The 17,089-nt window shown below is 40.8% G+C and overlaps 1 protein-coding gene across 23 annotated transcripts in view; it reads right to left on the reverse strand.

Annotated features, from left to right (window-relative positions):
- Positions 1-17,089, reverse strand: part of LOC115522300 — a 99,994-nt gene that overhangs the window by 13,218 nt on the left and 69,687 nt on the right. Inside the window, exon 9 of one of the 23 annotated variants that reach the window (XR_003971314.2) lies at positions 10,597-10,651. The exons of the other annotated variants lie outside the window; for them this stretch is intronic. The gene's annotated coding sequence lies outside the window, so the exon portion shown is untranslated. The remainder of the gene's footprint in view (positions 1-10,596; positions 10,652-17,089) is intronic. 23 annotated transcript variants of the gene reach the window in all.

Raw genomic sequence — 17,089 nt, forward strand, 5'->3', positions numbered from 1 at the left:
AAATTAATACAGGTACCTCTGTGGTGGAAGCTCTATCTGTACACAATGAAACAAAGAAAATAAGAACAAACCAGTGTATTCTTCTTTGAAACAAACCTTCAGCTTGGTAGGAATTCAAAGATTGCATTTCCTGAACAGGAACATTCAAAAAGACCCCAACATGTTTAAAAAGAACTCAACATGTTGAAGACGAAGCAGTCAGAAGAAAATATTTGGAGTTAACTTATGACCATCTCCTCTGTACCCATCTAATAGGATCTCAAAAAAGGCGGTTTCAAAATTTCAAAATTTCAAAATTTCAAAATTTTGCGCAAAACTCACTTGTCAATGACTCAAAGATGACAAAATTATTACACACTGTTATTTTCTTTTCCATTATGGATATTACCTAGCATTGGCACAATTAGGCATCTTAAGAGATCTTAACATTTTAAGAGATCTTTTGGTGAAGTTTATTTTAAAAAAATAGTCATTCTAGGACACCAGGATTACCAATGAAGAGATAGAAAAGGAAAGAGAAAATGCTGAATCACCTTGGCAATCAGAACTAGAGATAATCATCTGGTGGGTGGTTTTCAAACATTTGGATTTGGATTTGAATTTATTTCTCCCCTCAGGAGAGTGACTCGGGATATATAACGAAATGTTTGGGTAGTTTAAGGAGAAAGCAGCAGAGAGGAATGTAGATGATCTGGTGAGGAGCATGAAGCAGGGACAGGAGGAAATCAGAGTCATGACAAAAGGAATCTTTAAATTAGTCTTACTAAAGCTGTTGATTATTTTTCCTGGTTTGTAACAAATGCAACCAAAAAAACCAACCAAACAAATGAAAAGCAGCAACAATATTAACAAAGGGCATGCAACATCAAACCAGATGGGCCTCAGCCCATTCCTAACCCTGCAGGAAGGGGTCCCACTTCCCCCTGAAATACTTGTAAAACAGCAAAGAAACAGAAGAACTAATTATAGGAAGACTTGTCAGAATTAAAGAAAAATATAAAGAATTTTAAACACATATCTATTTCTTTCCAGCAGTGACACTAACATCAATGAGATCTGTGAGTGCTTCCCAGATCATTTGCCAAATAAAGATGGAGAATTTGCTTTTGTTACTAAAAGAGAGTGATTTTAAATTAACCTATTATAGTGGAGATTTAAGTATTTCTACAACACTTATTTTCTTTAACACTTTAAACATTAATCTTTTTAAAACTTACAATTCTAGAGTAGTCATTACCTTAGATACTTGTATTTTGTAGGAAGAAATTTAAACATCTCAAAATATCATCAACTCTAAATTTGATCATATCTAAATCATGGGACTCAATACCAGAAACCTTTTTAATAAATGTAATTCCAAAACACTTTACTGATATCGTGGGATTACAGTTGTTCTTACACCCCACCACTACAAGGAGATATATTGCAATTCAAACCTCTATAAGCAAAAGTTTCTTTTATCATTCATTCAGTAAGCAAATATCTATTGAGTGCCTACTATGTGACAGGGCCTTCTTGGGTTTTACATTTTACCTGGAGAAAGAGACAATAACAAGTCAGGGATTGAATATAAAGTACATGTATCAAATGACAGTAAATTCAAATTCAAATTCAAATTCTTTCCTCAAATGAAGGAAAGAAATGGTGTAAGTTTCTTGTTTTTAATAGGATGATCATGGGAAGGAAGACATCATTCACAAAGTGACATCTAAGCAGAGGTCTAAAGGAGATGAATGAGCAAGACATGAAAAACATCTAGTGAATTGCATTCCTGCAAGTGCAAAGGCCGTGAGACAGAGTGGGCTGGATTTGTTTCAGGAAGCCAGTGTGGCTGGGGAAGAGTGCAGTGGACATAGACAAGCACTACCCAAAGGGTCAGCAGACAGCCTCAAGCTGTGTCTAGGCTGCAGAGAGCCACCTTCCACCAGGTCCCACCCTTCTCAGAACAGCATTCAGCTGATGAGGCAGGAATAGAGGTGCAGTCTTTGAGGCCTTACAAGAGGCGACTGTGGCAGGTCACATGTGCCTCCAAGTTCCTTGTAGGCAGCCTGGAGTCTTACCAGGCTGCTTCACTTTGACTTATTTCTCTTTGGCCCATCCTGCTTCATCCCACTTCTGCCCATGGGTGTTAAGTCCTCATAAATATGAAGCCCCACCAGTCCTGTCTCCAGTGTCTTCTTCTGGAAAACCCAGATTGCCACAAGAGTGAGCCAGGAAGAGGATAGTTGGATGGAAGGTCAGAAAGCTATCGGGGACCTCGACTGTGGCTTTTACTACAATAAGAGCTCTGGGAATTTTGTAGCAGTGAGATAGCTTGCTTTGTCATGAATAGAATGGAGAAGGGTGAGGGCAAAAGCAGGATGGAGAGAGCACAATCCAGGTGACAGATGAAGGTTTGTACCAGGGAGTAGTGATGTGGAGGGGGCTTGGGAGAAGTGGCAGGACTCTGGATATGTTTTGAAGAAAGAGCCTTCAGAACTCACCGCTGAATTGGATGTGGGTGAAAGGAAAAAGAAAAGTTATGGATGACTCCTCTGTTTTGGACTGAGTGACTGGAGGAAAAGAGTTGCACGTTTGCAGAGAAGATCAGAAGTTCAGTTTCAGACTTGTGGCACTAGACACTTTGTAGACATCCAAAGCAAGATGCCAAGGAGACGGTGGAATTTGAGAGTCTGGACTTCTACAAGAAGTCCAAAATAGAGATATAAATTTAGGATCATCAGCATATGAATATGAAAGCCATGAATTGGAGAAAGAGTGAATGTAAATGAGAAGAAAAGACATCCAAGGACCAAACCCTGGACATTCATTACATTTCCATCCAACATTGACAGATCGACCAAATGCCCAAAGCACATGAGCAAACATGTGAACTAGGAAAGGTAAAGAGGAAACACACCAAGACAAAAGGGATTGCAGGTCCTCATCCTGTTTACTAAACAAGGAAATTCAGGTTCACAGGTGATACAACTCTACCTGATGCTGGGAAGCAAAGAGCAGCATATGAAGCAACACGCCTCTGACTATGGAGCCAAGGCATTTTTCCTTAAAACAGCCTGCCCAGAATGGGTCCCCTAATCTTCATTAACGCAACCTTTATCAATCAAGTCAAAGCTTAATTTTTCTTGTCACTAGTAAAACTCAAGTTGTAGATCACCTAGAATTATGACTTTTACTATTAATGAGCAAGTACAAAGTGTGAAGAAAGTATGAAGAAAAGTAACCACAGAGCTCTAAAAATCTATTCTCGGAAAACCTGGATGGCTCAGTCGGTTAAGCGACCGACTTCAACTCAAGTCATGATCTCATGGTTCGTGGATTTGAGCATGGCTCGGGCTCTGTGCTGACAGTTGGGAGCCTGAAGCCTGCTTTGGATTCTGTGTCTGCCTCTCTCTCTCTGCCTCTCCCTCCTCTCTCTCTCTCTCTCTCTCAAAAATGAATAATAAAGCATTTAAAAAATAAAAACCTATTCTCATTGAAAGAGAATAGTGTGAATCATAATGCACATATAAGTTTTTAATGTTTATTTTGAGAGACAGAGAGAGAGCATGAATCCATGTAAGTTTTTAATAGAAATCTTTCTCTTTCTATACCTACATTGGAAGGACAGATAAAAGCCAGGTATAAAGGCAGATGCAAAAAAAAAAAAAATAGTAAGCTTCTTTAGTTGAGTGCTTCTCAAACTTACTGTGCAACTGAATTACATAGAATCTTGTTAAACTGCAGATTGATTCAATAGGATCTGGAGTAGGGTCTAAATTTCCGCATTTTTAACAAGTTCCCAGGTGAGCTGCTGCAGCCTCTGGTCCACAAACCACACCTCCAGGAGCAATGCTTCAGTTAACATTATCTGATAAGAGGGTAAATTGACCATGTGGTAGAGGAAAAACCCCTGCAGACACCAGCTCATCAGGAGATCTTACATATTGGTTCACATTCACAGAGAGTGAAGATTTTGATTATAAGCAGAAAGATTCCAAGTGAATAATACTTGTACAAACCTGAGAAAACCAGAGTGAGAAATCATAAAATTTTACAGAAGAAAAGATCAAGCAATGATTGGAAACAATAAGTAATTCTGTTAAAATTGTACCAAATTATGCAGAGGTCTTCTATATTTCTTTAAATTTACAATCTAATTTAATCTATACGTTCTATTTAAAATACGTTCTATTTATAAGGTAATGTCCTATACAAATATTTTCATAGTGTACTTCAGTATTTGGGGTTATTTTTAGAAAAATAATTGGGTGGGGATGCTTTTCCTATTTTCTTTGCTTCAGTAGTCTCAACAGTTCTCAATCCTGACTGCACATCATACTCTGGAGAGCATTAAAATTGCTGATTCCCAGGCAGGTCCCACCCCTAGGAAATACGGTTTCCTTACTCTGAGGATGGGCTGTGGGCATCCATGAATTTTAAAGCTCCACGGGTGATTGTAATGTGCAGCCCGAGTGAAAACTGTTGAATTTAACCAAACCCAAAAGAACTTGTGGGCTTCTTAAGACTATAACCCAGGAAACGCCACACACACAGTGGCAGAGTATCAGCAGGAAACAACTTCTGGAGACTAACCTTGCACACCTGAACTCACAAAGTTATAGCAAACATCATAAAGGATTAAGCAAATCCTTTGATCTCAAAAACTTCTGAAAATCTAGTCACTTCTCTTTCCATCTTTCCATTTTTTCCAAATCAAAGGCTTCAGACAGATTATCTTTAAGCAGGTTTCAAAAGACTCCCACTGAAATTGAAATGTTGGTAGTTTCCAGCAAGATATCAGAATGAAACTGATATGAAAGAACTATTCCCTGAAGTGTCAGAATTACCTATTGATCCTATGATGCTTCAAAATTATACAGGACAAGGAAAAGATGGAAGGAAGGAAGGAAGGAAGGAAGGAAGGAAGGAGTAAGCTCCTTTAAGAGAACATTTCATTTTTTTCCTGTTGAGCTGATTTTAAGCAGAAATCATTCAAAAGAGTAATTTTTATGAGCGCCAATTTCTAAGTCTAAAAGTGAAAGGGCAAATTAAAAAATAAACTTTATACCTCACAGTCCGTATGGAACAGTGCCATAAATATAGGACACTGGGAGTGCCCTGTACAGGTGAGTTTGCTCAGTTTGTTGAGAGACAGAGGGAAGATCAAGGTAAATTAATAACATCTCCATGTAAGTCAGTTCACTTCCCTCTATTCTCCAACTATTGACAGCACCCTTAAATCCAACCAGCATTTTAGAAAAGGTGTTCTCTTGAGCAATAGAGAAATGTAGTGAGTATCAGTAAATGGCTCATGGCAGATCTATCCCACTAACTGGAAAAATCAATCACCCTTACATATGAGCAATGGCACAGTTCCACCACAGTACCTTTGGTCCTTCTATCTGTTAACCAGGAAAACAAGAATTTGCCTTTTTATAATGGAAAATCCAGTAAGAATTTCACATGTAGGCTGCTTCTTCTTTCTCTTTGATTTTGCTTGGGTTTCCACAGGCAATCAAAGTGTGATATGAAGAGGACATCTGAGAACCATCCTGAGAGTTTACTCTTGGTTTCCCAAACAGGAGTCACTGTGGTCCAGAGGACTCCCTCTCTCCCAGTGTGAGGACCTGCACTGAGATTCACTTTCCACAATAGTGCCCTAGCCCTGAGAATACCTGTATCATTGGCAGCTAGCTTTCTAGAATACCTCCTATAAGAAAAGCTGACACCTAGTTCCAGACTAACCAGCACCAAAGTAGACTATTTTTCCCTTCACGGACAAAGTGACTATCCCAGTTAAGCTATGGAAAGGGGACACAACAGGGGGGCATGTTTCTTTCCTGGAACACAAACTCACCATGAGCCCAGCAAGCCTCTCTATGAATGAAAGAAGTATTAGGGTACCCTGTCTTCCCCTGCCAGTCCTGTAGTTTATCTCTGCCAGGCTTTCTAATATATCCATAGTTAGCTGGCAGATCTACAGTGGCCTCACCCATGTGTCTGAATGTTAGCTGGCTTTTGACTGGGGTGCACCTCAGTTCTCTTCCACACAAACCTCTCATTCTCCACTAAGGCAGTATATTATTTGCTAGGGTTGTCATAACAAAATACCACAGACTGGGGGCTTAAGCAATAGACATCTATTTCCTCCCAATTCTGCAGGCTAAAACTCTGAGCTCAAGGTGTCAACAGCTTTTCTGTCTTCTGAGGACCTCCCTCCTTGGCTAACAGATGGCCATGTTCTCCTGTGCCTTCACGTGGTCTCCTGTGTATGTGTATCTGTGTCCTAACCTCTTCTTATAAGGACACTAGTCATACTGGATTACAGCCTACCCTAGCGGCCTCATTTAACCTTAATTACTACTTTAAAGACTCTGTTTCCAAATATAGTCACATTCTGAGGTATTGGAGGTTATTCAACATATGAATTTGGGTGGGGGACACAATTCATCCCATAACAGCTTACATGTGCTCATTCATATAGTGGTCACATGGTTCCAAGCACATCAAGAGAAAAAGTCCCAGTATACAAGCACTTTTAAGCCTTTGCTTGTGTGCGTTGCTTAAGTTCCATTAGCCAAAGTCAGTCTCAAGGCCAGAGTCAGTATAGAGTCAGTGTGGCACTATCAAGGACTGGGATAGAAGGAGGGGAATAATCTGTAGGCATTTTTGCAGTCTACCACATGTTGTGATAGAAATAGAGAAGAATTGGGCTACTCTAGCCCCTGGAGACTTTAACCCTGGTAGGAGTATAGTTCAGATATCTCTTTGTAGAAAAAGAACTTCCAGTATAATAAATTCATCCTAATAAGTTGTGACATATTACAGTGTCAGCATGAAAAAGTCATCCAATTTCCCTATAAAATGAGAAAAGCAATCCCCACCCTTCCCTTCCTCACAAATACCTATGAGATCAAATGTGGAAGCTCCATGGAAGAAATATACTCAATCATCTATCAGTCCCCTTCAGTGATGTATTACACTGATCAAATCTGAAGTGTCTTAATACAAATAATGTAGCTATTTTTAATCAATACCAAGTCATTTAATAGAGATACGTTGCATTAGGTGTTGACCTATCTCCAAAATTTTCCCAAATACTGACTTTTAACAAGACACTTCAAAATACAGGAAGTCTTTCAAATGACATTTTGACTGTCACTGCTCCATTTCTGTCAAGCTAAGCTCTCTGTCCATTGGTCAGTAAATAGCATAAAATTTGCAAGGTCCATTTTGCCAATTCAATTTGAGTGGTGGTAGAGTCTTAAGAAGTTCAAAGAACCAATGAGCACAGAAAATGAGTTTTTATAATAAATGCTTCATAGGAAAAAACAAGGTCAGACATCTATCTTTACCCAATCTATTCTTTTAAGACACAGCTCAAGTCTTTTCCTGTTCCATGATACTTTCCTCTGACAATGAGTGCCCTCCAAGATCTCTCCTTTTGAACTTCAAAAATATTTTATTGAATGGGCTGGGTTTAATGGGAAGCAAGCAAAAACCAATTTTATTTTTTCTCACCTTTCCATAAGTTTGATTAGCACTGACTTTCTTATTACCTTCTTTGATAACATTTGGGCAGATTCCTGCTGCTATTGGCCATTTTAGACATGAAATGTCCAGTGGAAACTATCATAGCAGAACATCAATCCAGCCCAATCTTATAATCATGCAACTTTAACATAGGGCAATAGAATATTCGAACTGCTATTGAATTAAACCTTCTCCTGCCCCCCATCTGGCACCTGCCTTGGCTGAGGAAGCATGCGGTGAAGCATGCGGTGAAGAAGAAGGAGAAGCAGTCACTTTTGCCACCCTGCCCCTCTTCTTTGCTCCACATCCTCTCCTACTTACTAACTGCTGCCATCGCTGAGATATGGAAATGGTGTCCTTCTGCCATTGCAGATGTCTGAAGCAGACGTTTCTCTCCCGATGCTTTTGCTGGTTTCTGGGGATTCTCCGCTTCTGACTCCAGTTTTGTTACCTCATACAGTGCTTCTCCTCTGGCTGATTGCTTCTGACTCCCACTTTATTTCCAGAGATTTATCTCTCAGTTAGGGTGGTATCAACTCTCCAGATGATCTCCCCTGGCAGGGACCCAAACCAACTCCTTTCTGTGAGGCCCATATTGCAGGAAATGTGCTCCTTTGCTCCACTGTCAGCAGGAGTTCACCATCTCTTTCTTGTTTCTGCTGTCCCAGGGCTGTTGGCCATCCACAGCATCAGCCCTGGGATTTATTCACTTCAAACAAGAAGCAGGTATCAGTCTCTAAGTCTGCCAAACTCCAAGGAATGTGGCCAGGCTTTCTGAGTAGTTTTCTTGAAACTTCTCTTCATTTGGTTTAAAATCATTTAAATCATTTGGCTTGAAAAGTACTGATGAGCAGTGATGGAAGAAATGCACCAAAACCCTCTAGACTCCCTCCAAAGAAACTCCTTCTTTCAGCTTTTCCCTGAAGAAGTGAACAATGGCTAATAAGACAGACCAACTGCACAGTCTCTGTACACACTCTGCCTAAGTGGCCAGATCTAGCACATAGCCCTGTGAATGTGGATACCTGGTACCAAGCTGATTTGTCCTCTGAAATCTTTACTGGAAGTCTGAGGCAAGTGACATCTAATGACTTGTTACTCTTCTATATGCATCGTTCTTGACAAGATTGCCTTATTTTACTGAGTACCACTATAAGATTAGCTGTATTTAAACCTTGGGGAAGATAAGAGTTTGAAGAAAATGGAATAAATGAAAAGAGACCATATTTGTATTCTTGAGGTCCTCACAAACTAGTGGAGACTGTAGTAGAAACTTTCTGGAATTATATATCAGCCCCATGGCCTAATGCCCCCATTTCTTTGGAAACTCACCCCCATACCCCTTGATGGGCCACAACAGCCATGTTTGTATGGTAATGCTATTCATTAGGCATTGCTCACTTGGACCTATGGCTGACATCTTCCTCAAGATGAGCTAATTAGATTACTTTCTTGGGAGTTAAGGATTGGACTGAAAATCATATCAGACTCTGCAGCTGGAAAGGTAGGCATTTTCTACCTTGCAGAATAGAGAAGAGAAATCAACCTACAGAGGAAGAGAGAGAATGGGGCAAGCATACAAAAATACACAGAAATGAGGGGAAGAGAGAGAGAGAGTCTGTGAACTTGGTTTCAATGACCTCCCTATTGACTCGTTGCATCTCTGCCCTTTGGCTTATGATAATGCCTGCATCCATACAGGAATTCTCTTCTCTCTCTCTCTCTCTCTCTCTCTCTCTCTCTCTCCCTCCTCTCTCTCTCTTTTGCTTAAGCTAACTAAAGTTAGTTTCAGTTTCTAAAATCTGAAGTATCCTAAGTAATAGAAACATAATATATACATAAAAGGAGTTGAGAACAAGACAACAGCATATAGGTAAAAGTGGCTGATCAGGAAAGACACCACAGAGAATAGGTATTTGGGGTGATCTTCAGAAGATGAGTGGGACTGCTATGGGGAAAGTGGGAAATATCTAGGTAGAGAAAATAGGATGAGCATGGAAAGGAGGTGGAGAATTGAACATTTAGCTGAGGTGCCTAATATGTCAAGAGGAGTCACTGGAAAGAAAATTAGATGAAGGTCAGATTTTAGAGAATCTTGAAAGGCATGTAAGTTTGAAAGGTTTTTTAGCTGGAGTAACATGATAGGATCTGCGTTACCGAAGCTAATTATTATAACAGTGTTTAGGAAAAATTAGAAGATAAGGGGACTAGATATAGGGAAAGCAGATGAAAAAGGCTAATGGAGGGACCAGTCTAGGTTAGTGGGTATTGGAAGAAGAAAGGAAAAGTCCAGTTTGGCATTTTAGTTCTGGAATCAGAGTAAGGAGTGTGATGGTCCCATGGCAGAAACAATTCCAGATCTAAATGGTGCCAAACATGACCATGTCCTAGCCCATTTAATGAGTAGCTACTGCCATGGTACACTGCTGTTGAGCAAATTACATACATGCTATAGCAGACACATGCTGTTTCCCAACTAGCAGCAGCTTCCCCTTTCTTTGGGGAGCAGCACTCCAATCTCTTTTGAGAATTTGGGTCAGGAAGCTCTTCTAAATTCGCATGTCTCTCTGTTACTATAGAGCTTCAGATGTGATGCAGGCATCAATGTCTCTGCAATGTCTTTGTCATGTAAAGGGACACACAAGGCACGTTCTGACTCTGTAGCCCTCAACCCTAGGCTTATAAAACCCCCATCCTGGACTCACCTGTGTGATTCCCACCCCCAATCAGACAACACTGGTGCAAAGAAGGATCTGTAGGTATCAAATAGCTACCATAAAATTAGTCTTTTTATATGTTTATTTATCTTGAGAAAGAGAGAGAGAGGGGGAACACAAGTCGGGAAGGGGCAGAGAGAGAGAGAGACAGAGAGAGAATCCCAAGCAGGCCTGACACAGGCTCAAACCTATGAACGGTGAGATCATGACCTGAGCTAAAATCAAGAGTCAGATGTACAAATGACTGAGCCACCCAGGTACCCCATAAAATTAGTCTTTAAGTTACCCCTTAACCTCTACTTAGTACTTGACAGGATCTAAGGTGTTAGGCTACCTGGGATTGAATGTTGGCTCCCCCACTTACCAACTGGGTGACCCTGGGCAAGGTAATTAACGTCACCATGGCTCATTATCTTCACCTACAAAATAGGGATAACAGTAGGGTCTATCTGAAAAGGATATTAGGAAGATTAAATATCTTAAAACTCACAAATTGCTTAGGACAGTGTTTGATACATTGAGAAGGCCTAAAACATTAGCTTACAATATAAGAAGCACTTGAACACATTGGCAAGTTATTGTCCAAAAAGAGTAGCTCAGTTTCTCATTGCACAAGAGCTGAGACTGTTGTGTCTGGCACATTTTCTCCACATGTCCAATAAACAAGACTGCCCATAAGGTAATATCATCAATCTACTTAAGGTTATACTTGTACAGAAATTCATCCTGGTGGGCCTATTCCAATGATACAGCTAAATTTGAAGTCAGAAATTTCGTCAGGATTATACTAAGATCTTTTGATGAATGAAGACTTTGGCTGGTAACACCTGTTCTAAATTTTTTCCTAATAAATGATACATACCTTTGAGACTAAACCAGATTATTTTGCCAATATTTGTGACATCTGCATCTCTTTTTTTTTTCTTTTAAGTAAAAACTGACTGTCTTGGGTTTGAATAACACGAGTTCATGTGCCAACACTGTTTCCCCCTCCCCCACCATCACCCAATACCAATCCTATTTGCCAAGTTCACATGCAGCCTCAGACCTTTCCCAGCCCACAGGAAGATAGCCACCCTTACCCTTTTAAAGATAATAGGAAATAAGATCCGGGGCGCCTGGGTGGCTCAGTCGGTTAAGTGGCCAACTTCGGCTCAGGTCATGATCTCGCGGTCCGTGAGTTCTAGCCCCGCATCGGGCTCTGTGCTGACGGCTCAGAGCCTGGAGCCTGCTTCAGATTCTGTGTCTCCCTCTCTCTGACCCTCCCCTGTTCATGCTGTGTCTCTCCCTGTCTCAAAAATAAATAAACGTTAAAAAAAAAATAAAAAAAAAAAGATCCGCTTGCCACTTAGGGTGATTTTGTCAGAGAGATAGATCTAAAAATTATCACTCTCTCAATAGAATGGTGACTCTGTCTCCCCAATCACTTTAACCAACATTGCAAAACCCCCAAAATACTGAGAATTAGTGCTGTAGTCATTTACTGGGTAATCTGACTCTCAATGGACAGGATATGAAGACAGCCACTTTAATGAACCATATGAAGTTAACTACATGATTTCCTTAAAGTCTCTAGGCTCCTTCCTTATTATATCATTAGAAAGCCAAGGACTTGGACCTTGCATAGCACAGTGCAAAGAGTTCAGGGTAGGAGCCCTGGATCCAAGTCCCAGCCCTACCATTTACTTGCCATGAGATGTAAGAACAATAATACTTGTGCTGCTAACCTCCAGAAGGTTCCAATAATGAGCCAGGGTGATCATTCATGTTTGTGCACATGCTTTGTATACCCTCAAATGCTCTGCTAACACAATATAGATTTCCCAACACTCACAGAAATGTCTTGGGTAAGATACCTGGGATATGCCACAAGGCCTTATATGAGAGGAATCCATTAAAGCGATGTCATTCATGTTTAAAGACAGTGCTCACTCATGACTAAATGCCCCATTTAAAGGACCTTGAGGATAAGCTCCACTTTGAGTTTAGTCCCAAGCAGCAGTTATCATCTATCAAAATTTTATAGGATTTCTTGTATCTGACAAGGAAAATTATGTAACTTTATTTCACTTTTTTGGAGCCAAGATCAATGAAAAACTGTTACATTAGCACATCTTAGGCGCCTGGGAACATCTATTCTTGCTGTTTCTTTCAAAGTGTGAGTTCTACTGTTATTTTTAATTTGACTCTTCTACATTATATTGAATTGTATCTGAGAGCTTCTTTCACAAGAAGAAGGAATGAAAAGGAGATACCAGTGATGACTGACTGAGAAGTATTTCCAGAAGAAAACAAATACATGTCTTGTAGGTCAGATAGACATTTACTTGGCAGTACTTTCCAGGGCTTACTTTTGGCACTCAGATTCTCTGATTTCATCTGCATCCAAGGCATAATGGCAACTTTAAGATTATCCAGGACAAAGGAAACAAAACCCAAGAAGCCCACATGAGTCCACAGCCCATGTAGGGGTCTCTCTCCACATGCTACACACTACCCACTACAGTCTAGTGGGGAAGGCCCAAGGCCGGGTCACTGTCTGTTCCCTGGGACTGCGGACAATTGGAGCAAGAGATCTCAGGGCCTACAGCAGCATGCTCTTTTTCCATGGAATTACTCTAAAGGTTTTGTAATAAAGTTAACAAACATGTAATGTTTACCCACTATGTGCCCGGATCACATTATAAGGAACACAAACACAAATATAAGACACAATTTCTAATCCCAGGGAATTCACGGTGTGGCAGGGGAAGAGGCATATGTTGATCGAGCCATAATAGAGGACACGGTGGGATAAGAGATAGATGAGAAGCATAAATCAGGGCCGAAGGGGCAAAATGAGAGGCTGGGTGGTGGGCTCAGAAGTCCAACTGCTGCCTGGGCACAAATGCCTACTTAACAAAATGTATGACTCTGGGCCAGACACTTAACCTCTCTCTCTGTGCCTCAGGTCCTTCATACAGTCGGGATAATAATACTACCTACATCACTGAGTTGTTAGGATGCCTGAATGAGTTAATATGGGTAAAGCACTTGGAACGGTCCCAGGCATATATTGCATGGCATGTTGGGATGAAAGAATGGCACTTTCGTTCATCCCAAAGAGACAGAAAACAAAGATAGTGACCAGTCCAATCTCCTTGTCAAACAGACAACCCTGGTAAATCATCTAATGACACTTGCTAGCAAGGAGACCCCTGGAGAAACAAAGCTCTTACTCCCCAGACTGGCCCCCTTCATCGTGCCACCTGAGAGACCACTCCACAACCACTGGGGCAATAGTGTGCATTATATACCAAGCTTCATCAAAATGTTTTTAATGCTCTTAAAATTAACTCGAAGGATTCTTAAAAATTAAAGAATCGTTCAGTCTCTCTTTTGTCAATTCTGTGCAATAGCAAGCTTCTCCCCATTTACTTTTGGGATTCAACTTTCATTTAAAACTTTTGATAATCTAATCGTTAGTTTCCCTCAGTAACCTTAATTCTGCCTCAAATATAAGGGGAAAAGTCCTCATAGCATCCCCAAATAGCACCTAAGGAAGAGAAAAGTTGGAAAGAGAAAGTGGATGCAAAAGATTAATGTCTCTCTTTCCAAACTTTGCCCATGACCTGACTATTCCTTACCCATAGGGAAAAGAGGCCAGAACCCCATGGCCATTGTATGGAGAACATCTTGGGAGCATCCTGACCTGCCTGAAGAGAGAGCCATGCTCATAAATGTCTGAGCATAGTCAACTAGTTGTTGTAAGTAATAAGCTCTCAGGATCAGAGATAGATACACACACACATACATACATAGATGATGGAAAATTAAGTAAATAATGTCTGTTTTTTAAGTCAAGAAATGTTTCATCACCCCAAATACTTTCTCCAATCCAAGATTTACTCTGAAATCCCACCATTAACATGCCTTTCAGTTAAGCCACACCCTTTACAGGCAAATTTAATAAATTTAAATATTCTTAAGATTGACAGTCCACTGTCTCTCTAACACCTGGGCCTGAACTCAGTCATCAGACTGCCTTCCTCCTGACTGGAGGAACAAGGATCCTGGAAGATGGGGAGTCTGCAGAGAGCCATAGCATGACCAGCAACAGAGAAAGGAGGAAGGCAGTGCCCAGGACGATTTCCCCCCCTCACTATTTGGTTGAAAGCTGATCCTAGATCCCTGCCTTGTCCAGATATCATCCACTGACTTCATAGAAAGGTCAGGAAAAGATTTATCATTCAGTCTTTGTTTCTAGGCTTGTAAGTGGAATTTCAGACAAGTGACATCTGGGAGGGAGATATGGTTCAATTGGTAGGTAAATCATAGCTTGGTTAGCATACTTTTTAATTGCCAGAGGAAATAAATGGTAAGTGGTTGAATTGCAGTTGGTAGTGACATTGCTGTGAACTGCTCAGGCTGTAGGAAAAGAAACCAGTGGGAAGGAAAATACCCAAAGAACAGCGTTGTCACGGGCATTTCCAATGCAACACAGCCAGCCAAATCAATCAGGGTTGAAAAAAAAAAAAAAAAAAACAACTGGCTAAAGGCCACCCTCTCATCAATCCTGGAAGAGAAAACCATAGCAACATATGTTCCCTTAAAAATGGAAAACTGCAATTCATTTCCAAAGTAATCATTTCTAGTGCCTGCCTCAACTTTTTATGCCTCTCTGAACTTCCTGGGTATATTTACAGAGCAAAACTTTCTTCCTGTGTGTGTGTTCATGCTGTGTTTTATTTGCATTGCAGAATATCACTGTAGCCCTCCCAGTCCTTATAAATTAAGTTTATTTTGAGATGAGAGGAATGGAGCAGAAGTAGTCCCTGCTGTGACTTAATGTTGTAAGAGTTTATTTCTTTGTTTTTCTTGGGAAACTATATTGATGGGGCAGGCAGGGGAAAAAAACCAAAGATAAAAAGTCTCCCCCCAACTCCATGTCTGTTTTGACTCTCATTTTTAAAAAGTAAATGTATCCAAATAATCTCCTCCCAGATGTACTCAGATCAAATGGGGACACTGGGTAATTGAGAAACAAGATTTCCATCTGCTCTATCAATTGAAAGGCAAAAAGTGGAAAGGAAAAAAAAAATTGAACCACTCCTCTGTTGCCTGTGAGCATTGTAAATGGATGGATAATTCAAGTGCTGGAGGACTTGGAAAGAGCTGAGATCCCTGAGTGACTGACAAGTGTAGCTCCAGGACAGCCATGCAGGGTGGCTGTTCTCCAAGTCTTTCTCCAGGGCCAGGGTACCACCCTGGTGCCCCACTCCCTTGACTGTTGTGTCCCCAGCACCCCACCCCACATTGGCCAGCAAGGATGCATGCATGTATTCATCTGTTCAACCAATATTTGTTGGGCTCCCACCACCTTGAATTTCACTTACTCATTTGAATTTCACCATGACTATGTGAAATAGGTGCGGGTAGGCAGCTCATTGTTGCCCTGAAATGTTATTAAGTCCCATACTCTATGAATCATGTCACATACCTCTGCTTTGTCTTTCAAACTAGATTAGAAACTTTTCAAAAGCAGGAAGACTAGCTGCAAGGGCTTGTCTTTCATTGCTCACATTCTCTAGAGTGACTTCTAACAAAGAGCACTGAAAATAACAAGGAAAGCAAAATAAACCCATTAAAAAAAAAAAGGTAGATTTACTTCACTTTTAAATACAGGGATGTACCCAATAAAACAAATCTCAATCACTGGGAAGAAAACATTTTCTCCAGTCCTAGCCCTCCCTGTTTCTAGAGTCGGAAATACCACCTTTGGAGCAGATTGCTGCTCTCAGAAATGGCATTTGAGAGGTATTTCTGACTTATTTAGGTTAAAGCAAGTGCTTTAAGTGCTCATTCTTTCTGGAAGAATTGTCTAACCAGATGCCTTTGTCCTGGTGAAAAGCTCTGCAGTTGGAGGTAGAAGTCAGTCCAAGCCCTTCCCTGGTGGGTATGTGCATCTGTGCATTTACCCCAGGGCCTGGAAACCTTGTGACCAGAAGAGAAGTGCACCCACAACCCTGCCTGGAAGGACAATGAGGCTCCCTAAAAGAAGCGTACTACCAGCAGGAGTGTCACTCAGCTCGACCCTGCTCCTTAGTGGGGACAGCCAGACTGGGGCACTCCCTGTGGACCTGCCTCTCCACTGAGGAAGGTGCTTGTGGAAAGTGGCCACATGCCATTTGTTGTAGACTGAATTGTGTCCCCTACCCAAAAGCCCCTAACCCCTACATGACTGTATCTGGAGATACGGTCTTTAAGAACTAGTTAAGGTTAAAGGAAATCATAAATGTAGGGCCCTAATCCAATAGGACTCTGGCCTTATAAGAAGAGAAAGCTCTCTGTCTATCCCTCTCTGTCTCTCTATGTCTCTCTCTGTCTCTTTCTCTCCACCATGAGAGAACAGAGAGAAGGTAGCCCTCTGAAAGCCAAGAAGAGAGCCCTTACCAGGAACCAACCCTGTCTGACCTTGATCTGGGACTTCCATCCTCAAGAGCTGTGAGAAAATAAATATCTGTAGCTTAAGCCACCCAATGTATGGTATTGTCTGACAGCCCATGCTGACTAATACAGGTACTGTCTATCTTATTTTGTTGATTAAAAAACTAAGTTCAGAAAGGTTAAGTAATTTGCTCAAGATCACATAGCCAGTAAGGGACAGAGCTAAAATTCTATAGTGCATTCTTCTCCTTTTGCTGAACTGAAATTCTGATGGAAAGCCACGTTTACTTTGATCCACACTGTTACAGGAAGGGGAGGTAGGCTCATTAGGCAGACAATAATGAGAAATGTATATGCCATTATAATAGCTTTACATGGCCTGAAATAGTGAAAAAGCAAGGCTTACCAAAAATCCTTGCTGAATAAATAAA

Source organism: Lynx canadensis, chromosome C1 (assembly GCF_007474595.2).
Source record: "Lynx canadensis isolate LIC74 chromosome C1, mLynCan4.pri.v2, whole genome shotgun sequence".
NCBI lineage: Eukaryota > Metazoa > Chordata > Mammalia > Carnivora > Felidae > Lynx > Lynx canadensis.